Source organism: Bufo bufo, chromosome 1, assembly GCF_905171765.1.
Source record: "Bufo bufo chromosome 1, aBufBuf1.1, whole genome shotgun sequence".
NCBI classification, from domain to species: Eukaryota; Metazoa; Chordata; class Amphibia; order Anura; family Bufonidae; genus Bufo; species Bufo bufo.
In genome coordinates, this window is record NC_053389.1 from 753601573 (window position 1) to 753623618 (window position 22046).

General features: G+C 38.5%; 12 non-coding genes across 12 annotated transcripts; 10 read left to right on the forward strand and 2 right to left on the reverse strand.

The window, feature by feature from the left end:
* The first annotated feature begins 1313 nt into the window (after positions 1–1313).
* TRNAT-AGU lies at positions 1314–1387 on the forward strand. The gene has a single exon. It is a non-coding gene; the product is annotated as a tRNA-Thr (tRNA).
* Positions 1388–2742: 1355 nt separating this feature from the next.
* On the reverse strand, positions 2743–2824 carry TRNAS-CGA. The gene has a single exon. It is a non-coding gene; the product is annotated as a tRNA-Ser (tRNA).
* An 801-nt stretch (positions 2825–3625) lies between these two features.
* TRNAT-AGU lies at positions 3626–3699 on the forward strand. Its single transcript has one exon. It is a non-coding gene; the product is annotated as a tRNA-Thr (tRNA).
* A 588-nt stretch (positions 3700–4287) lies between these two features.
* Positions 4288–4361, forward strand: TRNAS-ACU. The gene has a single exon. It is a non-coding gene; the product is annotated as a tRNA-Ser (tRNA).
* Positions 4362–5715: 1354 nt separating this feature from the next.
* Positions 5716–5797, reverse strand: TRNAS-CGA. The gene has a single exon. It is a non-coding gene; the product is annotated as a tRNA-Ser (tRNA).
* Positions 5798–14135: 8338 nt separating this feature from the next.
* TRNAT-AGU lies at positions 14136–14209 on the forward strand. The gene has a single exon. It is a non-coding gene; the product is annotated as a tRNA-Thr (tRNA).
* A 1142-nt stretch (positions 14210–15351) lies between these two features.
* TRNAT-AGU lies at positions 15352–15425 on the forward strand. Its single transcript has one exon. It is a non-coding gene; the product is annotated as a tRNA-Thr (tRNA).
* A 2001-nt stretch (positions 15426–17426) lies between these two features.
* On the forward strand, positions 17427–17500 carry TRNAT-AGU. Its single transcript has one exon. It is a non-coding gene; the product is annotated as a tRNA-Thr (tRNA).
* A 617-nt stretch (positions 17501–18117) lies between these two features.
* Positions 18118–18191, forward strand: TRNAT-AGU. Its single transcript has one exon. It is a non-coding gene; the product is annotated as a tRNA-Thr (tRNA).
* A 1311-nt stretch (positions 18192–19502) lies between these two features.
* Positions 19503–19576, forward strand: TRNAT-AGU. The gene has a single exon. It is a non-coding gene; the product is annotated as a tRNA-Thr (tRNA).
* A 616-nt stretch (positions 19577–20192) lies between these two features.
* TRNAT-AGU lies at positions 20193–20266 on the forward strand. Its single transcript has one exon. It is a non-coding gene; the product is annotated as a tRNA-Thr (tRNA).
* A 1311-nt stretch (positions 20267–21577) lies between these two features.
* On the forward strand, positions 21578–21651 carry TRNAT-AGU. Its single transcript has one exon. It is a non-coding gene; the product is annotated as a tRNA-Thr (tRNA).
* Positions 21652–22046: the final 395 nt, after the last annotated feature.

Here is a 22046-nt window from a genome sequence, read left to right on the forward strand (position 1 = left end):
GGAGCGAGAAGATGATTTCCTGAAGTTCCAAAAGGTCCAATTCTATATAAGGGCTTATTCAGAAGTGTGCATCGTGACCTCCTTTAGAAGATGTATATTTAACACTAAAATGAGATTGGATCCTATCATGAGTGTAAAGGAATAATTTACCCCAAAAAATCTTTTAAGACTTTGCCTTGAAAGGATCCAATGCCAAAATTTGGGATGAAATACCTATTATATACAGTGATGTCTGCTGTGATTATACACATTCTGGTTCCCCATATTCTCCATTTGGCCCAGACCGCCATGATGACTTCTTTTAGCCATGCCTCGTCTCTGCAAAGTTTGCAACACAGACATCTTCAGTTCATCATGTTTCCATCATCCTCCCCATCTTGGTGCCCCAACAGTATTATCCTTATTCTACCCCAATAATGTGTCTGCTATGCTTCACAATACCCTTTAAATACTAAACTGCAGTGGCCTATGGCCTATGAAAGTGAATGGCAGGGCACGGGAGTCATTGGATCCCATTATTCACCAAAGTATTCAACTTTATCGCCACCCAGAGGAGAGCAATACAGTTGTATATGTGGCACAAATCCAAGTTGAATATTTTCAAATTTTGATGGCTTCCAGGCTTCCAGGCTTCCAGGCTGTCAGTGGTGTGGTGCTGTGGCTTTGCTGGTTAAAGCGCCTGTCTAGTAAACAGGAGATCCTGAGTTCAAATCTCAGCAGTGCCTTTTCAACTCTGATAGATTAGGAACCATTGGTAACAACAAAAATAATCATTACCTAAAACAAAGAAATCCTGGTTGAATTAATATAGGGGTCTGAATTAAATTATAAGTCTAGGGCCTGAATTAAGTTATGGGTCTTTTCTAGAATCTAAATGAATTTTGAATTTTTAATTTATTTTGAGTTGGGGTCTGGGTTTCATGTCTCTCATGATCTCATCCTACATTTACTACTTAACGTTGTTTGTGGACTATAAGATGCACTATTTAGCTAGAAAACATCTTTTCAAAATGTGACTGGTTTTTATAGTCCGTAGTCAGGATGATCCAGCAGTGCCAGATTCCTGACTGCTGCCTTAAGTACTCACCTCACTCATTACTTGCTAAAGGCAGTGAGATGGTAACATGATTCTCTTTCCCTCCCATAGCTCCAGTTCCTCTATCATCTCTGTCTATTCTGTTTTGTTCCAATCTAGACAGATTTTTGGAGTGACCATATGGGATTTTCAAAATTTAAAGAGATCCTATAGGCCTGGGAAAATATAGGATGCCGAAAGGTGAGAAAAATGAAGATACATTACAAAGTTTCATCTTGGTGCTGTGGCTTAGCTGGTTAAAGCACCTGTCTAGTATACAGGAGATCCTGAGTTCAAATCTCAGCAGTGCCTTTTCATTCAGAATTTTATGTCACATGAAAAAATATAATCAAGACACTAGATTTCGACATCAGATTTTCCTTTCTGAACAGTTGCTCTCAACAGACAGTTCTCACACAGATTTAAAAAGGAACTGTCATCACACTTGACATGTCTGTTAATGTAGTAGTTTTTGATTCAACTCTGATAGATTAGGAACCATTGGTAACAACAAAAATAATCATTACCTAAAACAAAGAAATTCTGGTTCCATCCTGGTTGAATTAATATAGGGGTCTGAATAAAATTATAAGTCTAGGGCCTGAATTAAGTTATGGGTCTTTTCTAGAATCTAAATGAATTTTGGATTTTTAATTTATTTTGAGTTGGGGTCTGGGTTTCATGTCTCTTATGATCTCATCCTACATTTCCTACTTAACGTTGTTTGCGGACTATAAGATGCACTATTTAGCTACAAAAAAACTTTTCAAAATGTGACTGGTTTTTATAGTCCGTAGTCAGGATTATCCAGCAGTGCCAGATTCCTGACTGCTGCCTTAAGTACTCACCTCACTCATTACTTGCTAAAGGCAGTGAGATGGTAACATGATTCTCTTTCCCTCCCATAGCTCCAGTTCCTCTATCATCTCTGTCTATTCTGTTTTGTTCCAATCTAGACAGATTTTTGGAGTGACCATATGGGATTTTCAAAATTTAAAGAGATCCTATAGGCCTGGGAAAATAAAGGCTGCCGAAAGGTGAGAAAAATGAAGATACATTACAAAGTTTCATCTTTTTACATGTACTATTGATTAATGAAACAAAAGAAAACAAAAAATAACACTTACAACCACATTTTGAAATTTTTTTTTAATACTTTCTCCTTATTTCAAGCTGCATTTGAACACAGAGGAACGTTGATAATGATGTGAATTTATTGCAAAACAGCTTGCTAAAGGCAGTGAGATGGTAACATGATTCTCTTTCCCTCCCATAGCTCCAGTTCCTCTATCATCTCTGTCTATTCTGTTTTGTTCCAATCTAGACAGATTTTTGGAGTGACCATATGGGATTTTCAAAATTTAAAGAGATCCTATAGGCCTGGGAAAATATAGGATGCCGAAAGGTGAGAAAAATGAAGATACATTACAAAGTTTCATCTTTTTACATGTACTATTGATTAATGAAACAAAAGAAAACAAAAAATAACACTTACAACCACATTTTGATTTTTTTTTTTAATACTTTCTCCTTATTTCAAGCTGCATTTGAACACAGAGGAACGTTGATAATGATGTGAATTTATTGCAAAACAGCTTAATTGTGCCTCACTTTCTTTATATGATAGCAACAGTTTATGGAAAAAAAACAGTCCTTTAGTCAACCTACGTAGTCGGCAGGATTTGAACCTACGCGGGAAAACCCCAATGGATTTCGAGTCCATCGCCTTAACCACTCGGCCACGACTACTGATAAGCAGAAAGACTTCTGGCAGCTTGGCAGCTTGGCAGCTTGGCAGCTAAGCAGCTCCAATCTTTAAACAAAACAAATAGCCTGTTCTACTCCAAGCAATAGATTAAGTACATACGGGGAAGATGTGTCATCATTTCTTGGAGCGAGAAGATGATTTCCTGAAGTTCCAAAAGGTCCAATTCTATATAAGGGCTTATTCAGAAGTGTGCATCGTGACCTCCTTTAGAAGATGTATATTTAACACTAAAATGAGATTGGATCCTATCATGAGTGTAAAGGAATAATTTACCCCAAAAAATCTTTTAAGACTTTGCCTTGAAAGGATCCAATGCCAAAATTTGGGATGAAATACCTATTATATACAGTGATGTCTGCTGTGATTATACACATTCTGGTTCCCCATATTCTCCATTTGGCCCAGACCGCCATGATGACTTCTTTTAGCCATGCCTCGTCTCTGCAAAGTTTGCAACACAGACATCTTCAGTTCATCATGTTTCCATCATCCTCCCCATCTTGGTGCCCCAACAGTATTATCCTTATTCTACCCCAATAATGTGTCTGCTATGCTTCACAATACCCTTTAAATACTAAACTGCAGTGGCCTATGGCCTATGAAAGTGAATGGCAGGGCACGGGAGTCATTGGATCCCATTATTCACCAAAGTATTCAACTTTATCGCCACTCAGAGGAGAGCAATACAGTTGTATATGTGGCACAAATCCAAGTTGAATATTTTCAAATTTTGATGGCTTCCAGGCTTCCAGGCTTCCAGGCTTCCAGGCTGTCAGTGGTGTGGTGCTGTGGCTTAGCTGGTTAAAGCGCCTGTCTAGTAAACAGGAGATCCTGAGTTCAAATCTCAGCAGTGCCTTTTCAACTCTGATAGATTAGGAACCATTGGTAACAACAATAATAATCATTACCTAAAACAAAGAAATCCTGGTTGAATTAATATAGGGGTCTGAATTAAATTATAAGTCTAGGGCCTGAATTAAGTTATGGGTCTTTTCTAGAATCTAAATGAATTTTGGATTTTTAATTTATTTTGAGTTGGGATCTGGGTTTCATGTCTCTCATGATCTCATCCTACATTTCCTACTTAACGTTGTTTGTGGACTATAAGATGCACTATTTAGCTAGAAAACATCTTTTCAAAATGTGACTGGTTTTTATAGTCCGTAGTCAGGATGATCCAGCAGTGCCAGATTCCTGACTGCTGCCTTAAGTACTCACCTCACTCATTACTTGCTAAAGGCAGTGAGATGGTAACATGATTCTCTTTCCCTCCCATAGCTCCAGTTCCTCTATCATCTCTGTCTATTCTGTTTTGTTCCAATCTAGACAGATTTTTGGAGTGACCATATGGGATTTTCAAAATTTAAAGAGATCCTATAGGCCTGGGCAAATATAGGATGCCGAAAGGTGAGAAAAATGAAGATACATTACAAAGTTTAATCTTGGTGCTGTGGCTTAGCTGGTTAAAGCACCTGTCTACTATACAGGAGATCCTGAGTTCAAATCTCAGCAGTGCCTTTTCATTCAGAATTTTATGTCACATGAAAAAATATAATCAAGACACTAGATTTCGACATCAGATTTTCCTTTCTGAACAGTTGCTCTCAACAGACAGTTCTCACACAGATTTAAAAAGGAACTGTCATCACACTTGACATGTCTGTTAATGTAGTAGTTTTTGATTCAACTCTGATAGATTAGGAACCATTGGTAACAACAAAAATAATCATTACCTAAAACAAAGAAATTCTGGTTCCATCCTGGTTGAATTAATATAGGGGTCTGAATAAAATTATAAGTCTAGGGCCTGAATTAAGTTATGGGTCTTTTCTAGAATCTAAATGAATTTTGGATTTTTAATTTATTTTGAGTTGGGGTCTGGGTTTCATGTCTCTTATGATCTCATCCTACATTTCCTACTTAACGTTGTTTGCGGACTATAAGATGCACTATTTAGCTACAAAAAAACTTTTCAAAATGTGACTGGTTTTTATAGTCCGTAGTCAGGATTATCCAGCAGTGCCAGATTCCTGACTGCTGCCTTAAGTACTCACCTCACTCATTACTTGCTAAAGGCAGTGAGATGGTAACATGATTCTCTTTCCCTCCCATAGCTCCAGTTCCTCTATCATCTCTGTCTATTCTGTTTTGTTCCAATCTAGACAGATTTTTGGAGTGACCATATGGGATTTTCAAAATTTAAAGAGATCCTATAGGCCTGGGAAAATAAAGGGTGTCGAAAGGTGAGAAAAATGAAGATACATTACAAAGTTTCATCTTTTTACATGTACTATTGATTAATGAAACAAAAGAAAACAAAAAATAACACTTACAACCACATTTTGATTTTTTTTTTTAATACTTTCTCCTTATTTCAAGCTGCATTTGAACACAGAGGAACGTTGATAATGATGTGAATTTATTGCAAAACAGCTTGCTAAAGGCAGTGAGATGGTAACATGATTCTCTTTCCCTCCCATAGCTCCAGTTCCTCTATCATCTCTGTCTATTCTGTTTTGTTCCAATCTAGACAGATTTTTGGAGTGACCATATGGGATTTTCAAAATTTAAAGAGATCCTATAGGCCTGGGAAAATATAGGATGCCGAAAGGTGAGAAAAATGAAGATACATTACAAAGTTTCATCTTTTTACATGTACTATTGATTAATGAAACAAAAGAAAACAAAAAATAACACTTACAACCACATTTTGATTTTTTTTTTAATACTTTCTCCTTATTTCAAGCTGCATTTGAACACAGAGGAACGTTGATAATGATGTGAATTTATTGCAAAACAGCTTAATTGTGCCTCACTTTCTTTATATGATAGCAACAGTTTATGGAAAAAAAACAGTCCTTTAGTCAACCTACGTAGTCGGCAGGATTTGAACCTACGCGGGAAAACCCCAATGGATTTCGAGTCCATCGGCTTAACCACTCGGCCACGACTACTGATAAGCAGAAAGACTTCTGGCAGCTTGGCAGCTTGGCAGCTTGGCAGCTAAGCAGCTCCAATCTTTAAACAAAACAAATAGCCTGTTCTACTCCAAGCAATAGATTAAGTACATACGGGGAAGATGTGTCATCATTTCTTGGAGCGAGAAGATGATTTCCTGAAGTTCCATAAGGTCCAATTCTATATAAGGGCTTATTCAGAAGTGTGCATCGTGACCTCCTTTAGAAGATGTATATTTAACACTAAAATGAGATTGGATCCTATCATGAGTGTAAAGGAATAATTTACCCCAAAAAATCTTTTAAGACTTTGCCTTGAAAGGATCCAATGCCAAAATTTGGGATGAAATACCTATTATATACAGTGATGTCTGCTGTGATTATACACATTCTGGTTCCCCATATTCTCCATTTGGCCCAGACCGCCATGATGACTTCTTTTAGCCATGCCTCGTCTCTGCAAAGTTTGCAACACAGACATCTTCAGTTCATCATGTTTCCATCATCCTCCCCATCTTGGTGCCCCAACAGTATTATCCTTATTCTACCCCAATAATGTGTCTGCTATGCTTCACAATACCCTATAAATACTAAACTGCAGTGGCCTATGGCCTATGAAAGTGAATGGCAGGGCACGGGAGTCATTGGATCCCATTATTCACCAAAGTATTCAACTTTATCGCCACCCAGAGGAGAGCAATACAGTTGTATATGTGGCACAAATCCAAGTTGAATATTTTCAAATTTTGATGGCTTCCAGGCTTCCAGGCTGTCAGTGGTGTGGTGCTGTGGCTTAGCTGGTTAAAGCACCTGTCTAGTAAACAGGAGATCCTGAGTTCAAATGTCAGCAGTGCCTTTTCAACTCTGATAGATTAGGAACCATTGGTAACAACAAAAATAATCATTACCTAAAACAAAGAAATCCTGGTTGAATTAATATAGGGGTCTGAATTAAATTATAAGTCTAGGGCCTGAATTAAGTTATGGGTCTTTTCTAGAATCTAAATGAATTTTGGATTTTTAATTTATTTTGAGTTGGGATCTGGGTTTCATGTCTCTCATGATCTCATCCTACATTTCCTACTTAACGTTGTTTGTGGACTATAAGATGCACTATTTAGCTAGAAAACATCTTTTCAAAATGTGACTGGTTTTTATAGTCCGTAGTCAGGATGATCCAGCAGTGCCAGATTCCTGACTGCTGCCTTAAGTACTCACCTCACTCATTACTTGCTAAAGGCAGTGAGATGGTAACATGATTCTCTTTCCCTCCCATAGCTCCAGTTCCTCTATCATCTCTGTCTATTCTTTTTTGTTCCAATCTACAGTAGTGGCCAAACGTTTTGAGAATAACACAAATATTAGTTTTCACAAAGTTTGCTGCTAAACTGCTTTTAGATCTTTGTTTCAGTTGTTTCTGTGATGTAGTGAAATATAATTACACGCACTTCATACGTTTCAAAGGCTTTTATCGACAATTACATGTCATTTATGCAAAGAGTCAGTATTTGCAGTGTTGGCCCTTCTTTTTCAGGACCTCTGCAATTCGACTGGGCATGCTCTCAATCAACTTCTGGGCCAATTCCTGACTGATAGCAACCCATTCTTTCATAATCACTTCTTGGAGTTTGTCAGAATTAGTGGGTTTTTGTTTGTCCACCCGCCTCTTGAGGATTGGCCACAAGTTCTCAATGGGATTAAGATCTGGGGAGTTTCCAGGCCATGGACCCAAAATGTCAACGTTTTGGTCCCCGAGCCACTTAGTTATCACTTTTGCCTCATGGCACAGTGCTCCATCGTGCTGGAAAATGCATTGTTCTTCACCAAACTGTTGTTGGATTGTTGGAAGAAGTTGCTGTTGGAGGGTGTTTTGGTACCATTCTTTATTCATGGCTGTGTTTTTAGGCAAAATTGTGAGTGAGCCCACTCCCTTGGATGAGAAGCAACCCCAAACATGAATGATCTCAGGATGCTTTACTGTTGGCATGACACAAGACTGATGGTAGCACTCACCTTTTCTTCTCCGGACAAGCCTTTTTCCAGATGCCCCAAACAATCGGAAAGAGGCTTTATCGGAGAATATGACTTTGCCCCAGTCCTCAGCAGTCCATTCACCATACTTTATGCAGAAGATCAACCTGTCCCTGATGTTTTGTTTTTTTTAGAGAAAAGTGGCTTCTTTGCTGCCCTTCTTAACACCAGGCCATCTTCCAAAAGTCTTCGCCTCACTGTGCGTGCAGATGCGCTCACACCTGCCTGCTGCCATTCCTGAGCAAGCTCTTCACTGGTGGCACTCCGATCCCGCAGCTGAATCCTCTTTATGAGACAATCCTGGCGCTTGCTGGACTTTCTTGGATGCCCTGAAGCCTTCTTAACAAGAATTGAACCTCTTTCCTTGAAGTTCTTGATAATCCTATAAATTGTTGATTGAGGTGCAATCTTAGTAGCCACAATATCCTTGCCTGTGAAGCCATTTCTATGCAACGCAATGATGGCTGCAAGCGTTTCTTTGCAGGTCACCATGGTTAACAATGGAAGAACAATGATTTCAAGCATCACCCTCCTTTTAACATGTCAAGTCTGCCATTTTAGCCCAATCAGCCTGACATAATGATCTCCAGCCTTGTGCTCGATATCCTGAGTTCAAATCTCAGCAGTGCCTTTTCAACTCTGATAGATTGTTGTTACCAATGGTTCCTCATTGGTAACAACAAAAATAATCATTACCTAAAACAAAGAAATTCTGGTTCCATCCTGGTTGAATTAATATAGGGGTCTGAATTAAATTATAAGTCTAGGGCCTGAATTAAGTTATGGGTCTTTTCTAGAATCTAAATGAATTTTGGATTTTTAATTTATTTTGAGTTGGGATCTGGGTTTCATGTCTCTCATGATCTCACACACAGATTTAAAAAGGACCTGTCATCACACTTGACATGTCTGTTAATGTAGCAGTTTTTGATTCAACTCTGATAGATTAGGAACCATTGGTAACAACAAAAATAATCATTACCTAAAACAAAGAAATTCTGGTTCCATCCTGGTTGAATTAATATAGGGGTCTGAATTAAATTATAAGTCTAGAGCCTGAAATAATTTATGGGTCTTTTGTAGAATTAAAATGAATTTAGGATTTTTAATTTATTTTGAGTTGGGGTCTGGGTTTTATGTCTCTCATGATCTCATCCTACATTTCCCTTTTGACAAGGGCATGGTGTAGTTTTAATTCCTGTTGATCCGCGCAAATGTTTAGCCCCTCCGTATTACAATGAGGCTTACCCTCTGCTTTTCCATGCAGAACGCACTGAAATCAGTCGAGTGTTGCTTATTTCGCTGGCAAATGTGTTAAACATCAGGCCAAAAGTGCAGTTGAATATTTTCAAATTTTGATGGCTTCCAGGCTTCCAGGCTTCCAGGCTTCCAGGCTGTCAGTGGTGTGGTGCTGTGGCTTAGCTGGTTGAAGCGCCTGTCTAGTAAACAGGATATCCTGAGTTCAAATCTCAGCAGTGCCTTTTCATTCAGAACTTTATGTGACATGAAAAAATATTATCAAGCCACTAGATTTCGACATCAGATTTTCCTTTCTGAACAGTTGCTCTCAACAGACAGTTCACACACAGATTTAAAGAGGACCTGTCATCACACTTGACATGTCTGTTAATGTAGGAGTTTTTGATTCAACTCTGATAGATTAGGAACCATTGGAAACAACAAAAATAATCATTACCTAAAACAAAGAAATTCTGGTTCCATCCTGGTTGAATTAATATAGGGGTCTGAATTAAATTATAAGTCTAGGGCCTTAGATTTCGACATCAGATTTTCCTTTCTGAACAGTTTCTCTCAACAGACAGTTCACACACAGATTTAACCCCTTAGGGACGCATGACGTATTGGTACGGCATGTTTCCCGAGTCCTTAAGGACCCTTGACGTAACGGTACGTCATGTGTTGTTCCGATCACTGCCGTGCGGCTGGCAGTGATCGGAACCCGGTGCCTGCTCAAATCATTGAGCAGGCACCTCGGCTAAATGCACGGGGGGGTCCCGTGACCCCCCCATGTCCGCGATCGCAACAAACCGCAGGTCAATTCAGACCTGCGGTTTGTTGCGCTTTCTGCAGTTTCTGATCGCTGCGGTCCCTGACCGCGGCGATCAGAAACTTTAGTGTTGCAAAAATATATATTTATCACCCCCCCTGCACCTCTGAATGATTTTAGCCCGGTGGGAGGTGCAGGGGGGGGTTGCGGGCGGTGGGGGCGTTGCGGGAGGCGGGCGGTGCGGCAGGCGGGATCGCGATCCCCCGCCCGCCTCCCATTGAATAATCGTTGGTGTTCAGTGGGTATACCAGGGTGCCAGCACATTGCTGGCACCCTGGTATAAACGGCTGACATCGGTGATGCGATGTCAGCCGTTTAACCCTTTCCATACAGCGGTCCGTACGGACCGCTGTATGGAAAAGGTTAACAGCTCAGGGAGCTACCTCCCTCTCCGATCGGGGGGCTGCAGTGCCTTTGCAGCCCCCCGATGGAGAGGGAGAGAGCCCCCAGACAGCCCCCCGAAGCCCTGTGCTCACCCTTCCCCGTCTGCGAAGTTCTGAGCAGACGGGGAAGGTTCCCATGGCAACAGGACGCCTGCTCAGGCGTCCTGCTGTCCATGGTGCTGAACAGATCTGTGCTAAAAGCATAGATCTGTTCAGTGTAAGTAAAATACAGTGCAGTACCCTATATAGAGTACAGTACTGTATTATACAGACATCAGACCCACTGGATCTTCAAGAACCAAGTGGGTCTGGGTAAAAAAAAAAAGTAAAAAAAAGTGAAAAAAAGTAAAAATCAAAAAACACATTTATCACTGAATAAAAATGAAAAAAAATAAAATTCCCTACACATGTTTGGTATCGCCGCGTCCGTAACGACCTGATCTATAAAACGGTCATGTTACTTTACCCGAACGGTGAACACCATAAAAATAAAAAATAAAAAACTATGATGAAATTGAAATTTTGCCCACCTTACTTGCCAAAAAAAGGTAATAAAAGTGATCAAAAAAGTCGCATGTACGCCAAAATTGCAACAATCAAACCGTCATCTCATCCCGCAAAAAATGAGACCCTACTTAAGATAATCGCCCAAAAACTGAAAAAACTATGGCTCTTAGACTATGGAAACACTAAAACATGATTTTTTTGGTTTCAAAAATGAAATCATTGTGTAGAACTTACATAAATTAAAAAAAAGTATACATATTAGGTATCGCCGCGTCCGTATCGACCGCCTCTATAAAAATATCACATGACCTAACCCCTCAGATGACCACCGTAAAAAAATAAAAATAAAAACGGTGTAAAAAAAGCCATTTTTTGTCATCTTACGTCACAAAAAGTGTAATAGCAAGCGATCAAAAAGTCATATGCACCCCAAAATAGTGCAAATCAAACCATCATCTCATCCCGCAAAAAATGAGACCCTACTTAAGATAATCGCCCAAAAACTGAAAAAACTATGGCTCTTAGACTATGGAGACACTAAAACTTTTTTTTTGTTTTAAAAATGAAATCATTGGGTAAAACTTACACAAATTAAAAAAAATTGTATACATATTAGGTATCGCCACGTCCGGGAAAACCTGCTCTATGAAATTACCACATGATCTAACCTGTCAGATGAATTTTGTAAATCACAAAAAAAAAAAAAACTGCCAAAAAAGCTATTTCTTGTTACCTTGCCGCACAAAAAGTGTAATATAGAGCAACCAAAAATCATATGTACCCTAAACTAGTACCAACAAAACTGCCACCCTATTCCGTAGTTTCTAAAATGGGGTCACTTTTCTGGAGTTTCTACTCTAGGGGTGCATCAGGGGGGCTTCAAATGGGACATGGTGTCAAAAAAACAGTCCAGCAAAACCTGCCTTCCAAAAACCGTATGGCATTCCTTTCCTTCTACGCCCTGCCGTGTGCCCGTACAGCGGTTTACAACCACATATGGGGTGTTTCTGTAAACTACAGAATCAGGGCCATAAATATTGAGTTTGGTTTGGCTGTTAACCCTTGCTTTGTAACTGGAAAAAAATATTAAAATGGAAAATCTGCCAAAAAAGTGAAATTTGGAAATTGGATCTCTATTTTCCATTAAATCTTGTGCAACACCTAAAGGGTTAACAAAGTTTGTAAAATCAGTTTTGAATACCTTGAGGGGTGTAGTTTCTTAGATGGGGTCACTTTTATGGAGTTTCTACTCTAGGGGTGCATCAGGGGGGCTTCAAATGGGACATGGTGTCAAAAAAACAGTCCAGCAAAATCTGTCTTCCAAAAACCAAACGGCGCACCTTTCACTCTACGCCCCGCTGTGTGGCCGTACAGTAGTTTACGGCCACATATGGGGAGTTTCTGTAAACGGCAGAGTCAGGGCAATAAAGATACAGTCTTGTTTGGCTGTTAACCCTTGCTTTGTTAGTGGAAAAAATTGGTTAAAATGGAAAATTAGGCAAAAAAATGAAATTCTCAAATTTCATCCCCATTTGCCAATAACTCTTGTGCAACACCTAAAGGGTTAACGAAGTTTGTAAAATCAGTTTTGAATACCTTGAGGGGTGTAGTTTCTTAGATGGGGTCACTTTTATGGAGTTTCTACTCTAGGGGTGCATCAGGGGGGCTTCAAATGGGACATGGTGTCAAAAAACCAGTCCAGCAAAATCTGTCTTCCAAAAACAAAACGGCGCACCTTTCACTCTACGCCCCGCTGTGTGGCCGTACAGTAGTTTACGGCAACATATGGGGTGTTTCTGTAAACGGCAGAGTCAGGGCAATAAAGATACAGTCTTGTTTGGCTGTTAACCCTTGCTTTGTTAGTGGAAAAAATTGGTTAAAATGGAAAATTAGGCAAAAAAATGAAATTCGCAAATTTCTTCCCCATTTGCCAATAACTCTTGTGCAACACCTAAAGGGTTAACGAAGTTTGTAAAATCAGTTTTGAATACCTTGAGGGGTGTAGTTTCTTAGATGGGGTCATTTTTGGGTGGTTTCTATTATGTAAGCCTCGCAAAGTGACTTCAGAAATTTCAAGATTTGCTTCTAAACTTCTAAGCCTTATAACATCCCCAAAAAATAAAATATCATTCCCAAAACAATTCAAACTTGAAGTAGACATATGGGGAATGTAAAGTCATCACAATTTTTGGGGGTATTATTATGTATTACAGAAGTAGAGAAACTGAAACTTTGAAATTTGCATATTTTTCAATTTTTTTGGTAAATTAGGTATTATTTTGTGGAAAAAAATAATAATTTTGACTTCATTTTACCAGTGTCATGAAGTACAATATGTGACGAAAAAACAATCTTAGAACGGCCTGGATAAGTCAAAGCGTTTTAAAGTTATCAGCACTTAAAGTGACACTGGTCAGATTTGCAAAAAATGGCCAAGTCCTTAAGGTGAAATAGGGCGGAGTCCTTAAGGGGTTAAAAAGGACCTGTCATCACACTTGACATGTCTGTTAATGTAGCAGTTTTTGATTCAACTCTGATAGATTAGGAACCATTGGTAACAACAAAAATAATCATTACCTAAAACAAAGAAATTCTGGTTCCATCCTGGTTGAATTAATATAGGGGTCTGAATTAAATTATAAGTCTAGAGCCTGAATTAATTTATGGGTCTTTTCTAGAATTAAAATGAATTTAGGATTTTTAATTTATTTTGAGTTGGGGTCTGGGTTTCATGTCTCTCGTGATCTTATCCTACATTTCCCTTTTGACAAGGGCATGGTGTAGTTTTAATTCCTGTTGATCCGCGCAAATGTTTAGCCCCTCCGTCTTTCAATGAGGCTTACCCTCTGCTTTTCCATGCAGAACGCACTGAAATCAGTCGAGTGTTGCTTATTTCGCTGGCAAATGTGTTAAACATCAGGCCAAAAGTGCAGTTGAATATTTTCAAATTTTGATGGCTTCCAGGCTTCCAGGCTTCCAGGCTTCCAGGCTTCCAGGCTTCCAGGCTTCCAGGCTTCCAGGCTTCCAGGCTTCCAGGCTTCCAGGCTTCCAGGCTTCCAGGCTTCCAGGCTTCCAGGCTTCCAGGCTTCCAGGCTTCCAGGCTTCCAGGCTTCCAGGCTTCCAGGCTTCCAGGCTTCCAGGCTTCCAGGCTTCCAGGCTTCCAGGCTTCCAGGCTTCCAGGCTTCCAGGCTTCCAGGCTTCCAGGCTTCCAGGCTTCCAGGCTTCCAGGCTTCCAGGCTTCCAGGCTTCCAGGCTTCCAGGCTTCCAGGCTTCCAGGCTTCCAGGCTTCCAGGCTTCCAGGCTTCCAGGCTTCCAGGCTTCCAAGCTTCCAAGCTGTCAGTGGTTTGGTGCTGTGGCTTAGCTGGTTAAAGCGCCTGTCTAGTAAACAGGAGATCCTGAGTTCAAATCTCAGCAGTGCCTTTTCATTCAGAACTTTATGTCACATGAAAAAATATTATCAAGCCACTAGATTTCGACATCAGATTTTCCTTTCTGAACAGTTGCTCTCAACAGACAGTTCACACACAGATTTAAAAAGGACCTGTCATCACACTTGACATGTCTGTTAATGTAGGAGTTTTTAATTCAACTCTGATAGATTAGAAACCATTGGTAACAACAAAAATAATCATTAAATAAAACAAAGAAATTCTGGTTCCATCCTGGTTGAATTAATATAGGGGTCTGAATTAAATTATAAGTCTAGGGCCTGAATTAAGTTATGGGTCTTTTCTAGAATCTAAATGAATTTTGGATTTTTAATTTATTTTGAGTTGGGGTCTGGGTTACATGTCTCTTATGATCTCATCCTACATTTCCTACTTAACGTTGTTTGTGGACTATAAGATGCACTATTTAGCAAGAAATAGTGTGCCTGTCCAGCTTAGCTGGTTAAAGTGCCTGTCTAGTAAACAGGAGATCCTGAGTTCAAATCTCAGCAGTGCCTTTTCATTCAGAACTTTATGTCACATGAAAAAATATTATCAAGCCACTAGATTTCGACATCAGATTTTCCTTTCTGAACAGTTGCTCTCAACAGACAGTTCACACACAGATTTAAAGAGGACCTGTCATCACACTTGACATGTCTGTTAATGTAGGAGTTTTTGATTCAACTCTGATAGATTAGAAACCATTGGAAACAACAAAAAAAATCATTACCTAAAACAAAGAAATTCTGGTTCCATCCTGGTTGAATTAATATAGGGGTCTGAATTAAATTATAAGTCTAGGACCTGAATTAAGTTATGGGTCTTTTCTAGAATCTAAATGAATTTTGGGTTTTTAATTTATTTTGAGTTGGGGTCTGGGTTTCATGTCTCTCGTGATCTCATCCTACATTTCCCTTTTGACAAGGGCATGGTGTAGTTTTAATTCCTGTTGATCCGCGCAAATATTTAGCCCCTCCGTCTTTCAATGAGGCTTACCCTCTGCTTTTCCATGCAAAACGCACTGAAATCAGTCGAGTGTTGCTTATTTCGCTGGCAAATGTGTTAAACATCAGGCCAAAAGTGCAGTTGAATATTTTCAAATTTTGATGGCTTCCATGCTGTCAGTGGTGTGGTGCTGTGGCTTAGCTGGTTAAAGCGCCTGTTTAGTAAACAGGAGATCCTGAGTTCAAATCTCAGCAGTGCCTTTTCATTCGGAACTTTATGTCACATGAAAAAATATTATCAAGCCACTAGATTTCGACATCAGATTTTCCTTTCTGAACAGTTGCTCTCAACAGACAGTTCACACACAGATTTAAAGAGGACCTGTCATCACACTTGACATGTCTGTTAATGTAGGAGTTTTTGATTCAACTCTGATAGATTAGGAACCATAGGTAACAACAAAAATAATCATTACCTAAAACAAAGAAATTCTGGTTCCATCCTGGTTGAATTAATATAGGGGTCTGAATTAAATTATAAGTCTAGAGCCTGAATTAATTTATGGGTCTTTTCTAGAATTAAAATGAATTTAGGATTTTTAATTTATTTTGAGCTGGGGTCTGGGTTTCATGTCTCTCGTGATCTCATCCTACATTTCCCTTTTGACAAGGGCATGGTGTAGTTTTAATTCCTGTTGATCCGCGCAAATATTTAGCCCCTCCGTCTTTCAATGAGGCTTACCCTCTGCTTTTCCATGCAAAACGCACTGAAATCAGTCGAGTGTTGCTTATTTCGCTGGCAAATGTGTTAAACATCAGGCCAAAAGTGCAGTTGAATATTTTCAAATTTTGATGGCTTCCAGGCTGTCAGTGGTGTGGTGCTGTGGCTTAGCTGGTTAAAGCGCCTGTTTAGTAAACAGGAGATCCTGAGTTCAAATCTCAACAGTGCCTTTTCAACTCTGATAGATTAGGAACCATTGGTAACAACAAAAATAATCATTACCTAAAACAAAGAAATTCTGGTTCCATCCTGGTTGAATTAATATAGGGGTCTGAATTAAATTATAAGTCTAGGGCCTGAATTAAGTTATGGGTCTTTTCTAGAATCTAAATGAATTTTGGATTTTTAATTTATTTTGAGTTGGGATCTGGGTTTCATGTCTCTCATGATCTCACACACAGATTTAAAAAGGACCTGTCATCACACTTGACATGTCTGTTAATGTAGCAGTTTTTGATTCAACTCTAAAAGATTAGGAACCATTGGTAACAACAAAAATAATCATTACCTAAAACAAAGAAATTCTGGTTCCATCCTGGTTGAATTAATATAGGGGTCTGAATTAAATTATAAGTCTAGAGCCTGAAATAATTTATGGGTCTTTTGTAGATTTAAAATGAATTTAGGATTTTTAATTTATTTTGAGTTGGGGTCTGGGTTTCATGTCTCTCATGATCTCATCCTACATTTCCCTTTTGACAAGGGCATGGTGTAGTTTTAATTCCTGTTGATCCGCGCAAATGTTTAGCCCCTCCGTCTTTCAATGAGGCTTACCCTCTGCTTTTCCATGCAGAACGCACTGAAATCAGTCGAGTGTTCACACACAGATTTAAAAAGGACCTGTCATCACACTTGACATGTCTGTTAATGTAGCAGTTTTTGATTCAACTCTGATAGATTAGGAACCATTGGTAACAACAAAAATAATCATTACCTAAAAAAAAGAAATTCTAGTTCCATCCTGGTTGAATTAATATAGGGGTCTGAATTAAATTATAAGTCTAGAGCCTGAAATAATTTATGGGTCTTTTCTAGAATTAAAATGAATTTAGGATTTTTAATTTATTTTGAGTTAGGATCTGGGTTTCATGTCTCTCATGATCTCATCCTACATTTCCTACTTAACATTGTTTGTGGACTATAAGATGCACTATTTAGCTAGAAAACATCTTTTCAAAATGTGACTGGTTTTGATAGTCCGTAGTCAGGATGATCCAGCAGTGCCAGATTCCTGACTGCTGCCTTAAGTACTCACCTCACTCATTACTTGCTAAAGGCAGTGAGATGGTAACATGATTCTCTTTCCCTCCCATAGCTCCAGTTCCTCTATCATCTCTGTCTATTCTGTTTTGTTCCAATCTAGACAGATTTTTGGAGTGACCATATGGGATTTTCAAAATTTAAAGAGATCCTATAGGCCTGGGCAAATATAGGATGCCAAAAGGTGAGAAAAATGCAGATACATTACAAAGTTTCATCTTGGTGCTGTGGCTTAGCTGGTTAAAGCGCCTGTCTAGTAAACAGGAGATCCTGAGTTCAAATCTCAGCAGTGCCTTTTCATTCAGAACCTTATGTCACATGAAAAAATATTATCAAGCCACTAGATTTTGACATCAGATTTTCCTTTCTGAACAGTTGCTCTCAACAGACAGTTCACACACAGATTTAAAGAGGACCTGTCATCACACTTGACATGTCTGTTAATGTAGCAGTTTTTGATTCAACTCTGATAGATTAGGAACCATTGGTAACAACAAAAATAATCATTATCTAAAACAAAGAAATTCTGGTTCCATCCTGGTTGAATTAATATAGGGGTCTGAAATAAATTATAAGTCTAGAGCCTGAATTAATTTATGGGTCTTTTCTAGAATTAAAATGAATTTAGGATTTTTAATTTATTTTGAGTTGGGGTCTGGGTTTCATGTCTCTCGTGATCTCATCCTACATTTCCCTTTTGACAAGGGCATGGTGTAGTTTTAATTCCTGTTGATCCGCGCAAATGTTTAGCCCCTCCGTCTTTCAATGAGGCTTACCCTCTGCTTTTCCATGCAAAACGCACTGAAATCAGTCGAGTGTTGCTTATTTCGCTGGCAAATGTGTTAAACATCAGGCCAAAAGTGCAGTTGAATATTTTCAAATTTTGATGGCCTTCCAGGCTGTCAGTGGTGTGGTGCTGTGGCTTAGCTGGTTAAAGCGCCTGTCTAGTAAACAGGATATCCTGAGTTCAAATCTCAGCAGTGCCTTTTCAACTCTGATAGATAAGGAACCATTGGTAACAACAAAAATAATCATTACCTAAAACAAAGAAATTCTGGTTCCATCCTGGTTGAATTAATATAGGGGTCTGAATTAAATTATAAGTCTAGGGCCTGAATTAAGTTATGGGTCTTTTCTAGAATCTAAATGAATTTTGGATTTTTAATTTATTTTGAGTTGGGATCTGGGTTTCATGTCTCTCATGATCTCACACACAGATTTAAAAAGGACCTGTCATCACACTTGACATGTCTGTTAATGTAGCAGTTTTTGATTCAACTCTAAAAGATTAGGAACCATTGGTAACAACAAAAATAATCATTACCTAAAACAAAGAAATTCTGGTTCCATCCTGGTTGAATTAATATAGGGGTCTGAATTAAATTATAAGTCTAGAGCCTGAAATAATTTATGGGTCTTTTGTAGATTTAAAATGAATTTAGGATTTTTAATTTATTTTGAGTTGGGGTCTGGGTTTCATGTCTCTCATGATCTCATCCTACATTTCCCTTTTGACAAGGGCATGGTGTAGTTTTAATTCCTGTTGATCCGCGCAAATGTTTAGCCCCTCCGTCTTTCAATGAGGCTTACCCTCTGCTTTTCCATGCAGAACGCACTGAAATCAGTCGAGTGTTCACACACAGATTTAAAAAGGACCTGTCATCACACTTGACATGTCTGTTAATGTAGCAGTTTTTGATTCAACTCTGATAGATTAGGAACCATTGGTAACAACAAAAATAATCATTACCTAAAAAAAAGAAATTCTAGTTCCATCCTGGTTGAATTAATATAGGGGTCTGAATTAAATTATAAGTCTAGAGCCTGAAATAATTTATGGGTCTTTTCTAGAATTAAAATGAATTTAGGATTTTTAATTTATTTTGAGTTAGGATCTGGGTTTCATGTCTCTCATGATCTCATCCTACATTTCCTACTTAACATTGTTTGTGGACTATAAGATGCACTATTTAGCTAGAAAACATCTTTTCAAAATGTGACTGGTTTTGATAGTCCGTAGTCAGGATGATCCAGCAGTGCCAGATTCCTGACTGCTGCCTTAAGTACTCACCTCACTCATTACTTGCTAAAGGCAGTGAGATGGTAACATGATTCTCTTTCCCTCCCATAGCTCCAGTTCCTCTATCATCTCTGTCTATTCTGTTTTGTTCCAATCTAGACAGATTTTTGGAGTGACCATATGGGATTTTCAAAATTTAAAGAGATCCTATAGGCCTGGGCAAATATAGGATGCCAAAAGGTGAGAAAAATGCAGATACATTACAAAGTTTCATCTTGGTGCTGTGGCTTAGCTGGTTAAAGCGCCTGTCTAGTAAACAGGAGATCCTGAGTTCAAATCTCAGCAGTGCCTTTTCATTCAGAACCTTATGTCACATGAAAAAATATTATCAAGCCACTAGATTTTGACATCAGATTTTCCTTTCTGAACAGTTGCTCTCAACAGACAGTTCACACACAGATTTAAAGAGGACCTGTCATCACACTTGACATGTCTGTTAATGTAGCAGTTTTTGATTCAACTCTGATAGATTAGGAACCATTGGTAACAACAAAAATAATCATTATCTAAAACAAAGAAATTCTGGTTCCATCCTGGTTGAATTAATATAGGGGTCTGAAATAAATTATAAGTCTAGAGCCTGAATTAATTTATGGGTCTTTTCTAGAATTAAAATGAATTTAGGATTTTTAATTTATTTTGAGTTGGGGTCTGGGTTTCATGTCTCTCGTGATCTCATCCTACATTTCCCTTTTGACAAGGGCATGGTGTAGTTTTAATTCCTGTTGATCCGCGCAAATGTTTAGCCCCTCCGTCTTTCAATGAGGCTTACCCTCTGCTTTTCCATGCAAAACGCACTGAAATCAGTCGAGTGTTGCTTATTTCGCTGGCAAATGTGTTAAACATCAGGCCAAAAGTGCAGTTGAATATTTTCAAATTTTGATGGCTTCCAGGCTGTCAGTGGTGTGGTGCTGTGGCTTAGCTGGTTAAAGCGCCTGTCTAGTAAACAGGATATCCTGAGTTCAAATCTCAGCAGTGCCTTTTCAACTCTGATAGATAAGGAACCATTGGTAACAACAAAAATAATCATTACCTAAAACAAAGAAATTCTGGTTCCATCCTGGTTGAATTAATATAGGGGTCTGAATTAAATTATAAGTCTAGGGCCTGAATTAAGTTATGGGTCTTTTCTAGAATCTAAATGAATTTTGGATTTTTAATTTATTTTGAGTTGGGATCTGGGTTTCATGTCTCTCATGATCTCACACACAGATTTAAAAAGGACCTGTCATCACACTTGACATGTCTGTTAATGTAGCAGTTTTTGATTCAACTCTAAAAGATTAGGAACCATTGGTAACAACAAAAATAATCATTACCTAAAACAAAGAAATTCTGGTTCCATCCTGGTTGAATTAATATAGGGGTCTGAATTAAATTATAAGTCTAGAGCCTGAAATAATTTATGGGTCTTTTGTAGATTTAAAATGAATTTAGGATTTTTAATTTATTTTGAGTTGGGGTCTGGGTTTCATGTCTCTCATGATCTCATCCTACATTTCCCTTTTGACAAGGGCATGGTGTAGTTTTAATTCCTGTTGATCCGCGCAAATGTTTAGCCCCTCCGTCTTTCAATGAGGCTTACCCTCTGCTTTTCCATGCAGAACGCACTGAAATCAGTCGAGTGTTCACACACAGATTTAAAAAGGACCTGTCATCACACTTGACATGTCTGTTAATGTAGCAGTTTTTGATTCAACTCTGATAGATTAGGAACCATTGGTAACAACAAAAATAATCATTACCTAAAAAAAAGAAATTCTAGTTCCATCCTGGTTGAATTAATATAGGGGTCTGAATTAAATTATAAGTCTAGAGCCTGAAATAATTTATGGGTCTTTTCTAGAATTAAAATGAATTTAGGATTTTTAATTTATTTTGAGTTAGGATCTGGGTTTCATGTCTCTCATGATCTCATCCTACATTTCCTACTTAACATTGTTTGTGGACTATAAGATGCACTATTTAGCTAGAAAACATCTTTTCAAAATGTGACTGGTTTTGATAGTCCGTAGTCAGGATGATCCAGCAGTGCCAGATTCCTGACTGCTGCCTTAAGTACTCACCTCACTCATTACTTGCTAAAGGCAGTGAGATGGTAACATGATTCTCTTTCCCTCCCATAGCTCCAGTTCCTCTATCATCTCTGTCTATTCTGTTTTGTTCCAATCTAGACAGATTTTTGGAGTGACCATATGGGATTTTCAAAATTTAAAGAGATCCTATAGGCCTGGGCAAATATAGGATGCCAAAAGGTGAGAAAAATGCAGATACATTACAAAGTTTCATCTTGGTGCTGTGGCTTAGCTGGTTAAAGCGCCTGTCTAGTAAACAGGAGATCCTGAGTTCAAATCTCAGCAGTGCCTTTTCATTCAGAACCTTATGTCACATGAAAAAATATTATCAAGCCACTAGATTTTGACATCAGATTTTCCTTTCTGAACAGTTGCTCTCAACAGACAGTTCACACACAGATTTAAAGAGGACCTGTCATCACACTTGACATGTCTGTTAATGTAGCAGTTTTTGATTCAACTCTGATAGATTAGGAACCATTGGTAACAACAAAAATAATCATTATCTAAAACAAAGAAATTCTGGTTCCATCCTGGTTGAATTAATATAGGGGTCTGAAATAAATTATAAGTCTAGAGCCTGAATTAATTTATGGGTCTTTTCTAGAATTAAAATGAATTTAGGATTTTTTATTTATTTTGAGTTGGGGTCTGGGTTTCATGTCTCTCGTGATCTCATCCTACAT